Source organism: Phyllobates terribilis, unplaced genomic scaffold (genome assembly GCF_046119375.1).
Source record: "Phyllobates terribilis strain yellow unplaced genomic scaffold, ASM4611937v1 Scaffold_7__3_contigs__length_470593459, whole genome shotgun sequence".
Lineage (NCBI taxonomy): Eukaryota > Metazoa > Chordata > Amphibia > Anura > Dendrobatidae > Phyllobates > Phyllobates terribilis.
In genome coordinates, this window is record NW_027362767.1 from 395,793,558 (window position 1) to 395,815,563 (window position 22,006).

At 46.5% G+C, this 22,006-nt stretch overlaps 1 long non-coding RNA gene across 1 annotated transcript in view; it reads right to left on the reverse strand.

Moving 5' to 3' along the window:
* The window catches only part of LOC141153259 (uncharacterized), a 195,886-nt gene that overhangs the window by 26,807 nt on the left and 147,073 nt on the right, over window positions 1-22,006 (reverse strand). Inside the window, exon 2 of the long non-coding RNA XR_012247273.1 lies at window positions 4,103-4,244. This is a non-coding gene — a long non-coding RNA (uncharacterized lncRNA). The remainder of the gene's footprint in view (window positions 1-4,102; window positions 4,245-22,006) is intronic.

The following is a 22,006-nucleotide window of genomic DNA, read 5'->3' on the forward strand; positions in this document are numbered from 1 at the left end:
GCCCTTGCAGTCACTGGATGCGCAATAACAGTATAGGAGACCCACTTGTTAATAATGGGAACAACAAAGCATAGCCGGCTGATGGCTTTCTAACAACAGCGACGTCCGACTGCTGGCCTTTTAAGAATAGTAAGGGCCGTCTGATGTCCCTATAAAAATAGGCTTTATGACTTTTAGAGTCCCTCCATCATAAATAAAACAGGATGTGTCTGATGATATGTCACACACCACATTGCCAGATATGGTTGTAAAATGTTAAACTGACATTCCCCGGTGAATACATTTGTCTTAAAAAAATAACGTAAAAAACCCAAAACAATAGGATCTTTCTTAAGTATAGAAAACAGCGTCACCAATTTAACCTCAATGTAATCACATTGTTCAGCTCATGCACCTCCTCCTCCATCTCTGAAATGACCACATCAGTCACAAGCTGACAGCACTGCAGCACTGCTTTGGCCAAGCGGCAACAGGCTGTGCTGAAGATAACATGCTTAATGCTTAATTGACAAACCGCCCAGCGCTGCAGAGTTGTTGAAAGCTGTAACACAGCAGCCTGATCTGTGGCTCTCACGGCTGAACATACAGCCAGGCATGGTCGTGTGTGACAATGGGCGGAACCTGGTGATGGAGAAATGACAGCAGGAGTAGATGCGGTTTCCCACTATGCCAGTCCTTTCACCGAGCTAAATACAACTCTCAGCAAAAAAAAGTTGTGGACTGGCTCCGTACCGTCCCTGGACACAATCACCTGTCCATGTGTTTGTGGTTAGGCGCTCCTTCCCAGTAAGTGCCCTGGGGAGGGCACGGGTAATGTTGTGGGACCTGTGCTTGTGGAAGGCGGAGACGATACAGGGAGAAACAGTGGCGGCTGGGGACTGAGTATGGACACCCGGCTGCCGCCGGCATGAGGTTGTGAAAAGCTTCCGCCTCCACGAGCTTAAAAGGCCATATTTCAAGTGTAAGCTGCTGCCCAGAATTCTGGCAGTTTAGTGATGCAGCATGTGGGTGAGTGGGTGGCTGGCTGCATACTTGCACTTGCATTCCAAGTGACAGAAAACTAAGCAGATGGTGGCCTCTATCATCATCATGGCCTCACCCCGGCACTATGAACTCTCCTGAAGTAGAAGCCAGGGCCCGCCGAAGGAGTCTCTGGTTCTCTGGTGGGCCCGTCCAACCCTGCCGAGAAGCAGCCCTGGCTAGCAAAAGTGTGGCGGAAGGTTCCTGGACACTCTATGGCTGCTTTTTTAATGTGGATCGGCCTTGCTTATGCATGTCAATTCTTAAACCACTTTACAGATCATTCCATTGTCCAAATCTGTATTCAAGAAATTAAATGCGCAAAGACAGATGTGCGTGTGTCAAAGCACCACCGACAAATGCAAGTTGATGTTGGACGGGCTGCCACTGCTTCTGCAAAAAGCTGCATTAGAGGACTTCCTGGGAGAAATGACACGCAGGGTAGATACGGTTCTCCTCTATGCCAGTCCTTTCACCGAGTTAAATACAACTCTCAGCAAAAAAAGTTGTGGACTGGCTCCGTACCGTCCCTGGCCACATTCACCTGACCACATGTTTGTGGTTAGGCGGTCCTTCCCTGTAAGTGCACTGGGGAGGGCACGGGTAATGTTGTGGGACCCGTGCTTGTGGAAGGCAGAGATGATACCGGGAGAAATAGTGGCGGCTGAAGACCGAGTAAGGACACCGGGCCGCCGCCAGCATGAAGTTATGAAAAGCTTACCCCTCTACGAGCCTAAAAGGTTACATTTCAATTGCAAGCAGCTGTCAAAAATTTGGCAGTATAGTACTGCAGCCTGTGGGTGGGTGGGTGGCTGGCTGCATACCTGTGCTTGCATTCCAAGGAATGGGATAGGGACAACTGAACGCTGCACTGGGACAAGGACGTGGGCGGTGATTGTTGCAAGTCTGCAATGACAGTTGCATGGCGGGAGGTATCTTCGCATGCGCCAAGGATCACTTATGATGGGCACACTTTTAGGCAGTTTCCTGGGAGTCAGAGATGCTTCTAGAGGTCTTTCCCATGCTGTTCCCATGTCTTTTCAGCACCTTATGTATGTGTCTGATGATGTGTCACACATGGCCAGATAAGGTTGTAAAATGTTAAAATGATAGTTCCCAGTTAATGCATTTGTCTGTGTTGAAAGCAATGCAAAAGTGCAAAAACGCATCAAAAACGCTACGTGTGAACATAGCCCAAGGTGTGGAGGAGTATTTTTGTTTTTGGTTATTTATTTTGCTTTATATACATTGTACATGTCATGGAAAGATGTTCCTTAACATATTTCCCAGGAAAATCCATTTTGGTTTTGTTTTGGTATGTTTTATTGTGAGTCCGTAAAAGTGGCGTAATATCAATGACAACGTTGTTGACAGCAGTGATCTGGGAGTCAGAAATGCTTCCAGGGGTCTTCCCCATGCTGTTCCCATGACATTAGAGCACTGTTCCCATTGATTTGGGCAATTTTTATGCCCTCTGCAGACCGCCAGGGGGAGCCTCCTGAAAAATGCTCGAGTTTCCCATAGACTTATACTGGGCTCGTTGCTCGGGTCGAGCACCCGAGTATTCCAATTTGCTCGACCCGAGCAACGAGTACCCAAGCATTTTAGTGCTCGCTCATCACTAATAATTACACTATTAGTGCTAGAGTATAAAAATCATGTATGGAGAAATCAAACCACATGCCACCAAACATTACTCATAGGGTTGTGACCAGTGTACCAAGGGCCCACCAGTAACATTGACTCTGGGGCCGACTGTTTATTTACATGCAAATATTTCATTATCCTCATTCACAATTTTACCTGTACTTCTGTATAAAAATAAACTGAGCAGTTTCTTAATAACAATGAGATTCTTCCCTTGTCTTGACATAGTGAAACAAGTGTATTGTGCTTGCTACTGCTCATAGAGGTGAATGGGTGGAGGGCAGCTCCTGCATAGAGTCCTACAGGGGGATTCAACTGTAGTGTTCACCCTTGGGCCAGTTGGAGCTTGGTTGTATCTCTAGAGGGAGCACATACTTTAGACCTAAAGAATTTCCCCAAGAATGACAATATAAGCAGTATATGTGCACATGATAGGGCTGTCATCCCCCCAGTTGGGTTGTGTGGCACCTATTTACCAACTTCTATTGTCCTGGCTCATACTGGTATCAATTTTTATCTGGTCATCCCTTGTTTTTATTGTGATTATTCAATAAATTACTATATCTGATCATGTAGACGTGTTTCATTTCTTAGTCTTGGTGTGGTGATATTCTCCCCAGGCTAATGTGTTGCTTTTTGGCATTAAGAGGAGACTTGGTAGGCAGGTTATATAATATTGAATTTACAGGATAATTACAACCAAATATTCAGCCCTATGTACGGGGCATACAACCATAAAACACGGATTCTTATACAGAACCTTTACGCATGATGTTGCGCTGGGCCTACACATCTCTAGAGAAGCTGGTGATGTTAGTATTCACGGCTCTGATACAGGATTACCATCTTGCCCGCTGGACCAGGTTCCTTCACAACTTTTTGTTCAACTCTAATAGGCATACAAATGGAATCAAATGCAATTCTTGAGAAAAAGAATTGCGACATTGTTCCATCTCATTCTGTATTTTGTGACACTCTACACCTGAGTCATTTCAGAGACACCATATGGTGGCACACATAGTGCCTACAGCTATATGAACCTATGTCTACGAGGTAGATTCAGACCTCCATCAAAGTTTTAGAATTCTACCCTACCACTGTCATTAATTGCCCTCCAGCAATCTTTCCTCCGGGAGGGCGTTATACATTTCATGAGTATAAGAAGTTGAAGTTTTGGGGGCATGGTGCAATAATTCCATTCTTTGTTTTCATCAAAAAAGGAAACAATGACATAGGAGGAGTTGTTTGATACTAGAGAAAAAAAAAGTTGCAACAAGGACAAGGCATCTAGCCTGCCAAGTAATATTTTTAATGTTTGTGTCTTTCTATGTGTCAGGAATTTGGACAGACTCAGATTTTTACTCCTGCACTAATTACAGCTTCCCCTATGTGGGGAACATATTAAATACTCTAAAAGATGCATTAACATGATCACCTTGTATTTCAGGATATTTCAAGAGTAAAAGAAAGCCATACGTCAGTGTCATACTGGTTGTCTCTGTTCCAGCAAAGAATAAGTCTAATATTGTTGCCTGTAGATTCTCCTCATGAAATTCGGTGTTTGGATTTTTTTTTTCCTAAAAAATAATGAAATTCATTATTTTTTTAATTCTAAAAAAATAGTCAAAACCCATGCGAGCTTTATAAACCAAATAGTAGTAGTGAAAGAATTTCAACAAACTGGAGTGATTGATTTCAACTACTTATTTTAAAGACTTGAAGCAGCAAATTAAAGATCTACTTAAAAAAAGAATTAAACTTTGGTGGAATAAAGCCGCCTTAGAAAATTATTTATGTAAAGATATTATACCCAGAGGGCTTCGCATCCAACTATTTCCCACTCTTGACACTGAGGATTCAGTTCTCATAGGCAAGTGGGAAGAGACGCTTACTAAATGTTCTTGCACTCTACTGGAAATCCTCATTGGTGCCGATAAAAAGGCATTAGAATCTATTGAAAAAGAGATTGATGCCCTGCGGGAGAAAATTCAATCTCTACTCTCAAGTGATGAGTATAAAAACTTTGATCTATCTTTAGAGGAGGAGCTCTCCAAATGGGAATCTGATATCCAGAGTTTTAAAACTAAAAAGTATCTGAGAAATCTTGAGGATTATCAATCTAAGAATATCTATCACTGGCATCATAAAAATAGACACAATAAATCACGAATTAGGTCTCAGTCGGCCTTGAGCATTTCATCTACTTCTGAGGAAGAATGTGGAGGGCATTTTTTAGACAAACGGGCTCTACCTGGCGAGGCATTGCCCATAAATACTCTTCAACAGTTAAGGACTCCATATAAACAAAGGAAAAATCACTCATACAATGTCACGCTGTCTCAGCGTAAAGGAGGTTAGGGGCCTGAGCTGACCCTAAACGGGGGCCCTGACTAATCCCTCTACCTGGAGGTACTGTTAATGGTACAGAGGTCCAGGCCGCCAGCGTAACCCTATCTCCTGAAAATCCCTGAACCTAAGTAATCTAGTCCTGAGAAGGACCCCGATCACAACAATAGGGGACAGGATAGAAATTGCCCAAAACACAGTACTAGACAAACGAGACAGTACAAGGGGAAAACCAAGAACCACCTTGCATACAAAGACTCACACCACAACTACAGAGGGAACACCAACAGGTTAGGAGATAAATGATAAAGCGAGGAAGGGAAAAAACCACACTGCATACACTTTGCTCCGAACTCCACCAAACAACGATCCGCTCTGAAGGTCTGCAAGAAATGCTTTCATCGACAACTTCCCTATCAGACCGGCAGGTATTTGAAGGAATCCAAATACTGCAACATTAACTGCAGCTGGGCGAGGCTGAGCCTCGTCAAGCACAGAGAGAGAGAATTAACTCCCTCACTACCAAAAAACACAAAGCACCAAAAAATCAGCTGCGAGAAGTCAGGCTGTGTAGTTGCGGCGATCTTCGCGGTGACACACCCGTGACAGTACCCCCCCTTCTACGAGGGGTCTCCGGACCCTCAGGGCCAGGTTTATCCGGGTGAGTCATGTGGAAGGCCCGAATTAACCGGTCTGCATTAATATCTGACGCAGGAACCCACATTCTCTCCTCAGGACCATACCCCCTCCAATGAACCAGGTACTGAAGGGACCGGCGACTAAAACGTGAATCGATGACTTTCGATACCTGAAACTCCAAATTTCCATTGACCACCACTGGAGGAGGAGGTAAAGGTGACGGTATCATCGGCGCCACATACCTCTTAAGCAAAGATCTGTGGAACACGTTATGAATTTTAAACGTAGGGGGGTGGTCAAGACGGAATGCCACCGGATTAATTATAGAACTGATCCTGTACGGCCCGATGAACCTGAGACCCAGTTTCCAGGAGGGATCCTTGAGTTTTATATTCTTGGTAGACAACCATACCCGATCGTTCACACTTAGGTCTGGACCAGACACTCTCCTCCTATCAGCCATACGTTTGTATCGGTTCCCCATAGTACTCAGATTATTCAGCACCCTTCTCCACACTGAAGTGAGTGATGACGAAAATCGTTACTCCTCAGGAACCCCCGAAGAGCCCGCTCTACTGAAAGTACAAAACTGGCGGTGAAAAACCATATGCCCCAAAAAACGGGGACTTACCAGTGGATTCACTCCGCATATTATTAAGAGAAAACTCCGCCAGAGGTAAGAAAGAAGCCCAGTCCTCCTGGTTTTCTGACACAAAACACCGGAGATATGTCTCCAAACTCTGGTTCAGACGTTCCGTCTGACCATTGGTCTGAGGATGAAAAGCCGATGAAAATGATAAATGCATCCCCCGCCGAGTACAAAATGCCTTCCAGAATTTGGACACAAACTGAGACCCCCGATCCGACACCACATCGGAGGGTACCCCGTGATCCTCACAATCTCCCCAATGAACACCTGCGCAAGAGTTTTAGCATTAGGAAGAGCAGGAAGAGTGATAAAATGTGCCATCTTGCTGAACCTGTCTACTACAACGAGTATGACCGTTTTACCCGAAGACGGCGGGAGGTCCGTAATAAAGTCCATAGACAGATGAGTCCAAGGACGCTCCGGGATCTTCAAAGGTAAGAGGGCCCCAGACGGACGGGTATGTGGGGTCTTAGAGCGCGCACAAACCCCACAGGACGCAACAAAAGTTACCACCTCCTTAAGTAAGTTAGGCCACCAAAACCGACGCGAGAGGAGATCCACAGTTGCTTTACTCCCTGGGTGTCCTGCCAAAGCTGAGTTATGGTGTGCCTCGATCACCTTTTGTCGTAGCTGATCTGGAACAAATAGTCTTCCTGGAGGTCCAACAGGGGCGTCCCCCTGAGCATCCAATACCTCCTCCTAAAGCTCAGAGCATACTGCCGACACCACCACCCCCTCTTGAAGGATAGGAACCGGGTCATCCGTATTCCCGGCCCCAGGGAAACTACGAGATAAGGCATCCGCCTTCACATTTTTTGACCTAGGATGATATGTAACGACAAAATTAAACCTGGTAAAAAATAACGACCACCTGGCTTGTCTGGGATTAAGACGTTTTGCGGACTCCAGATATAGCAGGTTCTTGTGATCGGTGATGACGGTGACCGGATGGACTGCCCCCTCCAAAAAATGACACCACTCCTCAAAAGCTAACTTAATGGCCAAGAGTTCCCTATTGCCGACATCGTAATTCCTCTCAGTGGACGACAATTTTTTAGAGAAAAAAGCGCACGGATGCCACTTACCAGGGGACGAACCTTGTGATAATACTGCTCCCACCCCTACCTCAGAAGCGTCTACCTCTACAATGAACGGCTGAGACGCATCAGGTTGAATGAGTATGGGTGCCGAGGCAAAACATTTTTTCAAGGAGGAGAAAGCTTGACAAGCCTTGTCAGACCACCTAGAAAAATCAGTCCCTTTTTTTGTCATGTCTGTGAGAGGTTTAACCATGGACGAGAAATTACGAATGAATTTCCGGTAATAATTATCAAACCCCAGGAAACGTTGTAGTGCCTTAAGATTCTCTGGCAGATCCCACTCAAGAACTGCCCGCACTTTCCCTTGGTCCATACGAAAACCGGACGCTGACACCAGGAAACCTAAAAACTGGAGTTCCTGTACGGCGAACACACACTTCTCCCATTTGGCGTACAGTTTATTATCCCGCAAGATCTGTAACACCTGCCTAACATGCTCCTGATGAGACACAAGAGCAGGCGAGTAAATTAAGATGTCATCCAGATATATGACAACAAACTGTCCCACCAGGCGGCGAAAAATGTCATTAACAAAGTGTTGGAACACCGCCGGGGCATTAGTCAGACCGAATGGCATGACAAGGTTCTCATAATGCCCCTCCGGAGTGTTAAACGCCGTCTTCCACTCATCCCCCTCCTTCATCCTAATCAGATTGTACGCCCCCCTGAGATCCAACTTAGAGAACCATTTGGCGCCCACGATCTGATTGAAGAGATCGGGGATAAGTGGGAGCGGATACGGATCTCAGACCATAATCCGATTAAGTTCACGGAAATCCAGGCAAGGACGTAGGCCTCCATCTTTCTTCTTCACAAAGAAGAACCCCTCGGCCACCGGGGAAGATGAAGGTCTAATATGCCCCTTAGCCAGACTCTCTGAAATATAATCCTTCATGGCCTGCCTCTCCGGACCAGATAGGTTATACAACCTAGATTTAGGTAACTTGGCCCCAGGGAACAATTTTACAGAACAGTCATACACGCGATGAGGAGGTAGTTCCTGACACCCTTTCTCCGAGAATACATCCTCAAAGTCCGCAAGAAATGGAGGTAAGACCCTAGGAGCGACCGCACCGATGACCGTATTCATGCAGTTTTTATTACAGAATTCACTCCATTGGCTTATCTCCCTGGATTGCCAATAAATAACCGGGTTATGCTTAGTTAACCAAGGAAGACCCAACACAATAGGATTGGGAAGACCCTCCAATACATAATAAGACAACAGTTCTTTATGTATCGCCCCCACTTGAAGATTTACGTTATGCACCACTTGCAAAAAACTTCCCTGACCGAGAGGCCTGGCGTCGATCGAAAATATGGGGATGGGTTTAGCCAACATATTCAATAGCATACCTTGAACCCGGGCACACCGAGCGTCCAACAGATTAGCCCGGCCCCACTATCTAGAAGAACAGATATCCTCTCAGTTCTCGTACCCACCAACACCTCCGCCAGTACGAGAAACTGAGACGAACCTAGGGACGAAATACCTACTCCCAGATTGCAGTCCATCACACAACCTGGGATCAATAGTTTTCCGACGACTCTTTACTCTGCAAAGGACGGGATGGACACCCCCCCAATAAAATGTCCCTTTCTCCCGCAGAAGAAGCACCTTCCAGTCTTGTGGCGCACCGCCGGTCCCCTCCCCCGAAATGATGTCCCTCCTAACTGCATAGGCTCCTCTGGACTGACCAGGGGAACCTCCATATGAGGGGACCTTGTAGGAGGTGGAGTCATCACAGGGGGCGGAGTTACCCCGCACCTCTCCTGAAGCCGTCTGTCAATGCGAATAGCAAGGGCCATAGCGGCTTCCAGTGAGGCGGGAGGGTCATACTGTGCCAACACATCCTTTAATTTGTCAGATAACCCTTGACAAAACTGATTCCTAAGAGCCGGGTCATTCCACTGGGTGTCCGTGGCCCACCTACGGAACTCTGAACAGAATTCCTCCGCCGGACGATCTCCCTGGTGGATCCAACGTAACTTAGATTCAGCAAGGGAGATCCGATCCGGGTCATCATATACGAGTCCCAGAGCAGCAAAGAACCTATCCACTGACTGGAGAGCCGGGGAGCCCGGGGGAAGAGAGAACACCCAGGATTGTGGGTCCCCTTGTAGGAGCGAGATAACAATTCCCACCCTTTGCTCCTCACACCCCGATGACCGAGGCCGCAGCCGAAAGTACAACTTGCATGCCTCCCGGAAAACAAAAAACTTGTCCCGCCCCCCAGTGAACCTGTCAGGGAGAGCTACTTTAGGTTCTGGTCCGGCTTGCTCCAGGGGATACAAAACCTTGGACTTAACGTCCGCCAGCTCCATGGACAAACTCTGCAACTGCCGAGCTAGACTGACTACTGGATCCATGGTGGCTGGAGAGAATTTTTTTTTTTTTTTTCCGGTCGGTGAAAATGTCACGCTGTCTCGGCGTACAGGAGGTCAGGGGCCTAAGCTGATCCTAAACGGGGGCCCTGACTAATCCCTCTACCTGGAGGTACTGTTAATGGTACAGAGGTCCAGGCCGCCAGCGTAACCCTATCTCCTGAAAATCCCTGAACCTAAGTAATCTAGTCCTGAGAAGGACCCCGATCACAACAATAGGGGACAGGATAGAAATTGCCCAAAACACAGTACTAGACAAACGAGACAGTACAAGGGGAAAACCAAGAACCACCTTGCATGCAAAAACTCACACCACAACTACAGAGGAAACACCAACAGGTTAGGAGATAAATGATCAAGCGAGGAAGGGAAAAACCACACTGCATACACTTTGCTCCGAACTCCACCAAACAACGATCCGCTCTGAAGATCTGCAAGAAATGCTTTCACCGACAACTAGTGTTGAGCCACCCCCCTAGTAGTGTTCGAGTTCGGTTCGGTTCGTCGAACACCCGTGTGTTCGCCGAACTGTTCGTCGAACTGTTCGTCGAACACCTTCGAACACCGTTAAAACCAATGGCAGGCAAACAAAAACACATAGAAACACATAGAAAACACCTTCAAAGGTGTCCAAAAGCTGACAAACTGCTCAGAAGACACAACTAACACATGGAAAAGTGACAAGTACATATAGTCATGCGAAAAGAAAAGAGGTGGAGGAGTAAAAGGAGGGAGAGACACAGATATAGGCATGTCATGCCCTTCTAAAATCCAAAAAGTGAGAAGCCGACACGTTCAGTCCGCTCCTGCCCGTGCCACCTCCGTGTCGCCGGGTTTGTGCCAGAGCCGCGGTGAACCCTGACGGCCAGCCCCCCTCTCCCAATACTGGTGCCTGTCCGCTGGTGGGTCGAGCGAGCCCCCCTGTGGTGGAGGCAGCTCTAAGCTTTTTAATTTAAATTGTCTCTCTAATTTGAATGAATACACTTTAAATCCATTTACAAGGATCTATTGGAGGGCAAGTCTCATGCCAGCAGCCGCGTAATTCCAGCTCCAGTAGCGTCCACTAAAGCTGCTGCAGTTAAAAAGCTTTTATAAGGATCGAGCTCGGCTGTCCACCGCAAGGCATCCTACTGCCAGTCCCAGCCCCTATGCCTTGGGGTGCCTCCTGATGCTCTTCACTGAGTATCCCGTGGTCCCGAAGCATTTCCTTTGAAAAAATTAAGTGTCCAAACTACAGGTGGTGTAGCTTGCTTAACAGCCGGGATAATCCGCTGACTAGCAGGCACTGCTACTAGGCACAAAGTATTTCCTGGGCTAGATGCAGTTAAAAATTTGTAAGTAGATACTCTCGTTGGATGCTGAGAAAGCATTCCATAGAGTCTCCTGGCACGCCATATATGATTCTCTTAAAAAGCTTGGGGTAGGGGTCTAGGGGACCCTTTTATAGCCAAAATCACGGCCCTGTATCACAATACGTCACCTAGGCTGAAGATAAATGGAACTGTAGCACCCTGAGGGCTCGGTTGCTACAGAGGTATTGCACCTCACCCAGAGGTGTGATATCTCACTCTCAGGTAAGGATGGAGTGTGGATCAGGACCCGACACCTGCATGCATTACACCACATTGCCGTGGGGCAGGGCGACCAATATGCCTCTGAGATGGGCACGACAGTCCCTGTCCCTGGCTGGAGTGGGGGGAGGGAACACTGAGGAATGGGAACCCTGTAGTGCAGGAGCAGGGAGGAAGCAGTTCCTGGGTGCATTGAGAAGGGAGTATAAAAGGTGGGCACCATCTTAGTTCAGTGCAGAGAAGTCTGAGCAGAAGTGGCAGGGAGCAGGGGCTCTGCATGAGCTCTGCTCCGGAGGCAGGCCTAGTAACAGAGGCCCAGGCCTGGAAGTGGGAGAAGGAAGGAAGAGGAGCGGAGAAGGCTCCAGGAACGAGGAATGAAGTAATCCCAGGGGTGCGGACGGGCGAGTTGCCACCGCACGCCCGAATCCACCTGCGTGGAGGGGTCAGGCCAAAGGGGGAGACCGGTCCCCGAAACTAGTGGAGGCAGGAAACGACCCTCAGCTAGAAACCAGAGGCTGTGACATTTTATGTGGCGCAGCCCCTCGCTACACCCGCTAGGAAGGCACCACATAGGGTCAGGGAAACTGGCGCCAAGTTTACCAAGAGGAGGCCCGAGGCAGCCGGACAGAAGGGTTGGTAAGAAAGGCCAGACAAAGGACACACAAAGGGGGTCCTGTGAAGCGCTCCAAAGTTATCTGGGAGTTGTCTGAGCCCCTCACCTGGTGAGCACAGTACGACGTTGGCAGCCGTTACCTGCAGACGTGGTCTGGATAATAAGAACTGTGAGTAAAGGCCCTGGACTGCATCACTGACTCCGTGTCGTTACTGCTGCTGCCCTGCACCATCAAACCCATCCTCCGCATACACTGCCCTGAGGCTATACTCCTCCCGTGGGGAGTTATGCTACGCTCTGCTGCATCCACAACACCAGCCTCAGCCGTCTGCCCTGCATCGGCGGTTCACTCTGACCGCAATCCATGGGTGGCGTAGTCGGACATTTAAACATCAAAACCACATAAATAGTTCCGCCACTGGTTTGACCACCCTGAGCCATGGAACCGGGTCGCTGCCACGAAGACTACAACCACCAGCATCCACCAAAAAGGGTCCGGCTCCGGGTGTCCCAAGGCCCAGGGGGTGCATCAGAACATTTTCATCACCTTTCACAATCACCAATGGGACAAGGCAGGGATGTCCTCTGTCCCCTCTCTTATACATCCTAGTGACGGAGCACCTGCTCTCATCAATTCGCCATAGCCCCAATATTAGGTGGATTGAGGTGGGAGGCACCGAGTACAAGTGCTCTCTATTTGCTGATGATGTCCTAGTATATATCACTCAATCACATATATCCATCCATGCTGCTATGGCTGAAATAGATCACTTTGTTACATGGTCAAATTTTAAAATCAATGCAGCGAAGTCTGAGGCCCTCGATGTCTCCCTCCCCAAATCCATATAGGATTCCATCCAGTCCAACTTTCCCTTTGCCTGGCCCTCACAGGGTATCAAATACTTAGGAATTCCTATTCATAGAGACCTCTCCCATCTATGTTATCTTAATTTTGGGCCCTTTATTGAACAACTCCATACAGACCACGGTTGGCAAGTTAGAACTGTAAGATTCACTACGTGAACCACTGGTGTTTTGTGGAAAAGCACATGTACACTGTGTTCCAAATTATTATGCAAAAAGTGTTTAGGAGTGATAAGGGAAGAATTTGTTTGTTTGTCAGTTAAACTCATTGATGGTGATGTGTGTCAGGGCTCTTTATATCACTGTAAGCAATTGCAGACACCTGTGCTAATTAGTTTGGCAGGTGTGTCCAATGAAAGGCAAGACTACTTAAGAAGGCTGTCTCACATTATTAAGCAGCCTACATTTTCTGCCAAAATGGGAAAGAAAAAGGATGTGTCGGCTGCTGAGAAGCAACAAATTGTGGAGTGTTTAGGTCAAGGCATGACTACAATCAACATTGTGCGATGATCAGGATGAAGTGTCTTGGCAATCAAGAAGTATGTAGCTGATTCACAGTACACACGTGTGCGTGCTGATAAGGGCAAATTGAGGACTCTTTCCTACAGGCAATTACGTCAGGTTAAAAGAGCAGTGGCAAAAAAGCCTTGTCATAGCAGCAGACAAGTTTTTGAAGCTGCTGGTGCCTCCAACGTCCCCCGAACAACAAGATGCAGGGTCCTTCAGAGGTTTGCAGCTGTGCATACGCCATCCTGTCGACCTCCACTATCCACTTCATACAAGCAGAAACGGCTCCAGTGGGCCAAACATTACATGAAGACTGATTTCAAAACTGTTTTGTTCACGGATGAGTGCCGTGCAGCGCTCGATGGTCCAGATGGATGGAGTGGAGGATGGCTGGTTGATGGACACCCCACGCAAACACGGCTACAGCGCCAACAAGGAGGAGGTGGAGTAATGTTTTGGGCTGGAATCATGGAGAGAGAGATTGTCGGCCCCTTTAGGATCCCTGAAGGCGCTAAAGATGAACTCCATAATGTATGTGGATTCTCTCAAACAGCACTTCCTGCCATGGTTCAAGAAGAAGAACCGTGTATTTCACAGCAAAATCATTTTTTTGCATGATAATGCACCATCTCATGCTGCACATAAAACATTTCCATCTCTGGCTGATATGGGCATAAAAGGGGACAAACTTATGGTGTGACCCCCATGCTCCCCTGACCTCTACCCCATTCAGAACCTCTGGAGCATCATCAAAAGGAGTGTCTATGATGGCGGGAGGCAGTTCACATCTAAGCAACAGCTCTGGGAGGGTATTCTGTCCTCATGCAAAACAATTGAAGCAGAAACCATCCAAAACCTGACAAATTCAATGGACGAGAGAGCTCAGAAGCTCCTTTCGAACAAGGGGTCCTATGTGAAAATGTAACATCACCTAGAATAAAGTTTTGAGTTGAAAACTGTTTGATTTCAGTTTCTAATAACCTGCTAATGCTTATAATTTCAAAAATGACCATTTTTTTTGGTCTTTATTAAAATGAAAAGGTTGATCGAAAAGTTTGGGGGATCTAAGAGTGTGGCAACCCAGTAGTCATGATTATTTCGAATTCTGACAATATGAGGGTCATGTTGCAGGTAGTGCAGCAAGAAGGCACTTATGTGTCTTGCGCATCTCGGAGCCCCAAAATTATTTTCCGGGCTAGATGCAGCTAAAAATTATTATTAATTTTAAATCTGGTGGAGCTTAGTATAGATGGCCTAATAGGATCAGTGCTGCACACTGCTACAAAGCCCAAATTATCATCCTGTCAAGATACAGATAAACATGATTAGTAATTTTAAATCTGGTGGAGCTTATTATAGATGGCCTAATAGAATCAGTGCTGCACACTGCTACAAAGCCCAAATTATTTTCCAGCCAAGATACAGATAAACATGATTAGTAATTTGAAAGCTTAAAACGGTTGGTAGGGTGATTTTAACCAATCATCAAGCTTTTACTCTCCCCAGGATGACACAGGGGTAGAAAAGTCGTTTCGGATCCATGATTTGATCATCTTTATGAACGTGAGTCTGTCTACATTATCAGTGGAGAGCCGCGTGTGCTTATCTGTCAGCACACCACCAGCAGCACTGAACACACGTTCAGACAGAACGCTGGCTGCGGGGCATGACAAGATCTCCAAGGCGTAAGTGGCTAGCTCCGGCCATTTATCCAGATTGGAAGCCCAAAAAGAGCAAGGGTCTAGTGACACAGTCATGGCTTCAATGTTTACTTGGAGATACTCCTGTACCATCGTCTCTAGGCGTTGACTATGTGTCAGACTTCTTGTCTCCTGTGGCCTTGCAAAGGATGGGCTAAAAAAGTGGTGAAATGATTCCGCAAAATTGATGTTACCAGCAGATACTGTGGTTCTGTTACGGTTTGAGTGCTGAACACTTGACAGTCCCACGGTTGGCAAGTTGGAACTGTGAGATTCACTACGTGCACCACTGGTGTTTTGTGGAAAAGCACATATAAGATTCTGCAACAGTCTCTGCTGATACTCCTGCATGCGTGCATCCCTTTCTATGGCAGGAATAATTTCTGCAAATTTACTTTTGTACCGGGGATCTAACAGTGTGGCAACCCAGTAGTCAGGATTATTTCTAATTCTCACAATTCGAGGGTCATGTTGCAGGTAGTGCAGCAAGAAGGCACTCATGTGTGTTGTGCATCCAGGAGCACCAAGTCCCTGTTGTGTTGGTGGCGAGGTAACAATCATGCTTCCTTCCTCTGTCCTCTCCCCCCAACCTCGCACAACAGAAATGTGATCAAGGTCTCCCTCATCTGATGAGTCTTCCATCAGTTCGTCCTCCACTTCTTCCTGGGCTCCTGCACCTTCCTCACTAGTTTGGCTGCTACCATGCGCCCTGGTAAAACCATCTCCCCCACCCTCACATGCCTGCCGCCTTGGTGCTGCCGACCGTCTGGACCTTGCAGATGTTAGCCCTTCCGCATACAACTCCTCCTCCTCTACTTCCTCCACCTCCTCTTGTGCCACCACCTGACTTCGAATTCTGTTTAACATGTGCTCCAGCATGTAAACCACAGGAATAGTCATGCTGATAATGGTATCGTCAGCACTAAACATCTTCGTCGCCATTTCAAAACTGTGCAGAAGGGTGCATAGGTCCCTGATCTGAGACCACTCCTCCAGCGTGATTTGCCGCACCTCTGGATCTCGTTGGCCCAGGCTATACGTCAGAACGTATTGCACCAGGGCTTGTCGGTGCTGCCACAGTCGCTGCAACATGTGCAGAGTTGAATTCCACCGGGTAGGCACATCGCATTTTAGCCGGTGAAGTGGCAGGCCCAACGACTTCTGTAGAGATGTAAGTCGCTGAGCTGCGGGATGCAAATGGCGGAAGTGAGCACACAGCGACCGTGCCCTCTGCAGAAGGCCATCCAGTCTGGGATAGTGGGCTAAAAATTGCTGGACAACCAGTTTCAACACGTGAGCCATACAAGGCACGTGTGTGACATTGCCCCGGCGAAGGGCCGCACCCAGGTTTGCAGCATTGTCGCACACGGCCTTCCCTGGTTTCAGGTCCAGTGGAGACAACCATTCATGAAATTGGTTCTCCAGAGCTGACCACAACTCCTCAGCTGTGTGACTCACATTTCCCAGACATTTCAAAGTAAAAACCGCCTGATGACGTTGAGCCCTACTGCCAGCATAGTAAGGAGGTGTGCAGGATCCCTTCTGCACAGTTAGAAAGCTTGTGGCATGACCAGACAGGCTTTGGGTGCAGGTGGAAGACCGAGAGGAGGTTGAGGAGGCAGAAGCAGTGGAGGAACTTTGACATAAAGAGGATTGACGCACAACTCGTGGGGACGGCAAGACTTGGACAGCAGCCCCTTGTCCTGCTGTCACCATAGTTACCCAGTGCCCAGTCAGCGACATGTAACGCCCCTGTCCATGCCTACTCGTCCAAGTGTCTGTGGTGAAATGCACCCTGTCACACACAGAGTTTCTCAATGAAGCGGTGATGTTGTGTGCGACATGCTGGTGGAGCGCAGGCACACCTTTCTTTGAGAAGTAGTGCCGACTGGGCATCTGGTACTGGGGCACTGCGACGGACATAAGGTCTCGAAAATCCTCTCTGTCCAACAGGCGGAAAGGCAGCATTTCTGTAGCCAAGAGCTTGGAGATGGTGAAATTCAACCTCTTAGCTTTCTCATGGCTAGGAGGAAATGGTCTTTTACTTGTCCACATCTGAGGGACCGAGGGCTGGCTATTGTGCTTAGACGGGGTTGATAAGGGTGTCCCCGGCAAACTGCCAGTCTGTGAGGAAGATGCAGGCGGACATGTTAGGTTGCCTTGATCCAAAGGTGGTGCTATCGATGTCAGACAGCGCTCAACACCAGCTGGTGTTACCACCTCCAAAGAAAATGATGACCTGCCAATCACGCTGGCTTTTGCGGGTAAGGAGGTGGCAGGTCTGCGCCCCAAAACAGATGTGACTGCTGTCCCCCCAGTCACAGAGGATGAAGAGGCCGCGGATGCACAAGATATGGCAGACGGTGGGTGGCCCGGCCGGCTAGGCCGCATTGTAGCACACTGAGCTTCCCACTGCAACTTATGCTTCATGTCCATGTGCCGGTTCATGCATGAAGTACTCAAACTATGTATTTTTTGGCCTCTACTTAGCTTTTGCTGACAAATGTTACAGATAACACGAGTTGGGTCATCTTTATCGATCTGAAAAAATGCCCAGGCTATGCAAGGCTTAGCACCCATGCGACCTGAAGAGCCACCACGACTTGTGGTGAGAGGCAGAGTTGTGTTTGAGGATGCAGTTGTTGACGTGCCTCCAGTACTACGTCTCTGTCCAGGAAGGCACAACCTGACCTCGTCGTCACTAGCATCTTCCTCCACCTCCTCTGCTGACCTCATCTCTTGGCTGACTGTGGGTTGACAGTAAGTGGGATCTCCAACCTCATCATCATCACCCTGTGCGTTATCACACCCGTCGTCCTCAGAGCCAACCTGTTCCTGCCCTGACAAAAAACTAAAGTTGTCGCTCCAATCAGGTATTTGAGTCTCATCATCGTCTTCCTCATTGTCTCCACCAACAGGAGTTACAGTTTGGGAATGAGGGTCTACATTATGGTCAGAAACTTCTGCGTCTGGTCCTGGATCCGACTTATAAAGATTCTGGGCATCAGTGCAGATCATTTCCTCGGCTGGATTCACAGAAGTGTTGGAGTCGACCTCTGATTCCCAGGCTATAGTATGAGTAAACAGCTCTGCAGACTCAACCATCTGTTCTACCTCATACTCAGACGGGCAGCTGGAGATTTGGGAGCTGTGAGGAAGCAAGTGCGATTGGGGTGACACCTTTGAGGACTGGAGTATTTGTGATGTTGAAGTTGATGTGGAGGAGAGCCCACTTAAAGGAGCACTTGATATCCGTTGAAGCAACTGCTGTTTTTGTGCCTCATCTGGAATTTGTAGCGATTGGCGTGGCCGTAAGAAAGGGATCTTATCACATTGTCCGCTAAAAGAAGTAGACATTTTAGTTTGGCTGGAAGATGGTCTTTCTTCTGCAGATGTTACTGTTGCTTTAACACCTACCCCACGGACACAACCTTTTTTCCCCTTCCCAACACGCCTATTCCCCTTTCCACCAGCAGCAGGCCTTTTTCCACTCATTTTGGTGGTTAACTAATTCACAACTCTGGAGTTGTTTGCACAAAAAAACAATGAATGGGAACCGAGCAGAGCTGAGTGGCCAAACTGTGGTATTAGGCCAAAACTATTGGCTGGGTTAGATGCAGAAAAAAATTATATTCAATTTGCAACCTGATGGAGGTCAGTATAGATGGACTAATAGAACAAGTCCCACACACAGCTAGAAGCCCAAATATTTTTTCAGAGGTAGATGCAGAAAAAAATTGTATTCAGTTTGCAACCTGATGGAGGTCAGTATAGATGGACTAATAGAACAAGTCCTACACACAGCTAGAAGCCCAAATATTTTTTCAGAGGTAGATGCAGAAAAAAATTATATTCAATTTGCAACCTGATGGAGGTCAATATAGATGGACTAATAGAACAAGTCCCACACACAGCTAGAAGCCTAAATATTTTTTCAGAGGTAGATGCAGAAAAAAATATATTCAGTTTGCAACCTGATGGAGGTCAGTATAGATGGACTAATAGAGAATGTCCCACACACTGCTAGAAGGCCAAATATTTTTTCAGAGCTAGATGCAGACAAAAATTTATTTTGAATTTGCAACCTGATGGAGGTCAGTATTGGTGGACTAATAGAACAAGTCCCACACACAGCTAGAAGCCCAAATATTTTTTCAGGGGTAGATGCAGATAAAAAATTATATTCAGTTTGCAACCTGATGGAGGTCTGTATAGATGGATTAATAGAACAAGTCCCACACACAGCTAGAGGCCCAATATTTTTTCAGAGGTAGATGCAGAAAAAAAATATATTCAGTTTGCAACCTGATGGAGGTCAGTATAGATGGACTAATAGAGAAAGTCCCACACACTGCTAGGAGGCCAAATATTTTTTCAGAGCTAGATGCAGACAAAAAATTATTTTTAATTTGCAACCTGATGGAGGTCAGTATAGATGGACTAATATAGAAAGTCCCACACACTGCTAGAAGGCCAAATATTTTTTCAGAGCTAGATGCAGACAAAAAATAATTTTGAATTTGCAACCTGATGGAGGTCAGTATAGATGGACTAATAGAGAAAGTCCCACACACTGCTAGAAGGCCATATATTTTTTCAGAGCTAGATGCAGAAAAAAATTATATTCAGTTTGCAACCTGATGGAGGTCAGTATAGATGGACTAATAGAATAAGTCCCACACACAGCTAGAAGCCCAAATATTTTTTCAGAGGTAGATGCAGATAAAAATTATTTTTAATTTGCAACCTGATGGAGGTCAGTATAGATGGACTAATAGAGAAAGTCCCACACACTGCTAGAAGGCCAAATATTTTTTCAGAGCTAGATGCAGACAAAAAATTATTTTGAATTTGCAGCGTGATGGAGGTCAGTATAGATGGACTAATAGAACAAGTCCCACACACTGCTAGAAGGCCAAATATTTTTTCAGAGCTAGATGCAGAAAAAAATTATATTCAGTTTGCAACCTGATGGAGGTCGGTATAGATGGACTAATAGAACAAGTCCCACACACTGCTAGAAGCCCAAATATTTTTTCAGAGCTAGATGCAGAAAAAAATTATATTCAATTTGCAACCTGATGGAGGTCAGTATAGATGGACTAATAGAACAAGTCCCACACACTGCTAGAAGGCCAAATATTTTTTCAGAGCTAGATGCAGACAAAAAATTATTTTGAATTTGCAACCTGATGGAGGTCAGTATAGGTGGACTAATAGAACAAGTCCCACACACTGCTAGAAGGCCAAATATTTTTTCAGAGCTAGATGCAGGCAAAAAATTATTTTTAATTTGCAGCGTGATGGAGGTCAGTATAGATGGACTAATAGAACAAGTCCCACACACTGCTAGAAGGCCAAATATTTTTTCAGAGCTAGATGCATAAAAAAATTATATTCAGTTTGCAACCTGATGGAGGTCAGTATAGATGGACTAATAGAACAAGTCCCACACACAGCTAGAAGCCCAAATATTTTTTCAGAGGTAGATGCAGATAAAAATTACTTTTAATTTGCAACCTGATGGAGGTCAGTATAGATGGACTAATAGAGAAAGTCCCACACACTGCTAGAAGGCCAAATATTTTTTCAGAGCTAGATGCAGACAAAAAATTATTTTGAATTTGCAGCGTGATGGAGGTCAGTATAGATGGACTAATAGAACAAGTCCCACACACTGCTAGAAGGCCAAATATTTTTTCAGAGCTAGATGCAGAAAAAAATTATATTCAGTTTGCAACCTGATGGAGGTCAGTATAGATGGACTAATAGAACAAGTCCCACACACTGCTAGAAGCCCAAATATTTTTTCAGAGCTAGATGCAGAAAAAAATTATATTCAATTTGCAACCTGATGAGGTCAGTATAGATGAACTAATAGAATGATGCTATGCGCAAAAGATTTTACTTCACTTGGTGCAGTAAAAAAATTGGTATTCTATGCACCGGTGGCATATCTTGCAACACAGATAGGCTACTCCACTGACTAACACACTCTGCAATAGGCCAAAAAGGATTAGCTTTGCTAGATTCAGCCAAATGCTGTGAAAAAATCTTGCACAGCACTGGCACAGACCTGCCTGGCAAAAGCTGGTAGGAACTGATGTAACCTAGTCCTGAAAAGGACTGCAATTACAATTAGTCTTTATTCCCACAATCTATCTATTTAAGAGCACAGACCTGCCTGATAAAAGTCGTAGGAAATGCTGTAACCTAGTCCTTAAAAGGACTGCAATCACAACTATTCCCTACTCCCAAGCTATCTGTAGATTTGTGCGAAAATTGGCTTGAAATTAACAAGGTATAGCGCACACAGCAACAGCGGTGCCGTCTAACACACAGCTGCAGCAGTGAGAAAATGGTGGCGATGGGGAAAATGGCTTGGTCTTATAGGGCAAGTACATGTGACATACACTGCCAATGACACATGCCCTTGCTTGTATGAAAAAAAGCACTTCGCTCCGTGTGTGCGCTGCTGATAGGCTGACAGACTGCACCTCCCCACTGTAAATGCGGGAAAGAGAAAAAAAAATGGAGATCTTCATTATTCCTGCAAAGATCCATCCCCTGCCCCTCCCCCCACCCCGCTGTACACTCAAACTGCGTATTAACATTAATTTTCATCATTACTGAGAAAAAATCCAGTTATGATTTTGGTGCACGAACAGTTATCGAACATAACCTCGAACAGCCGAATTTTTCTCAAATCGTTCGTGTTCGCCGAACGGCTCGAACACCTCCCAAAAGAGCTCGAATTTGAGATTGGCGAACAGTTCGAGTCGAACAACGCTCATCTCTAAACACGAGTTGGGTCATCTTTATCGATCTGAAAAAATGCCCAGGCTAGGCAAGGCTTAGCACCCATGCGACCTGAAGAGCGACCACGACTTGTGGTGAGAGGCAGAGTTGTGTTTGAGGATGCAGTTGTTGACGTGCTTCCAGTACTACGTCTCTGTCCAGGAAGG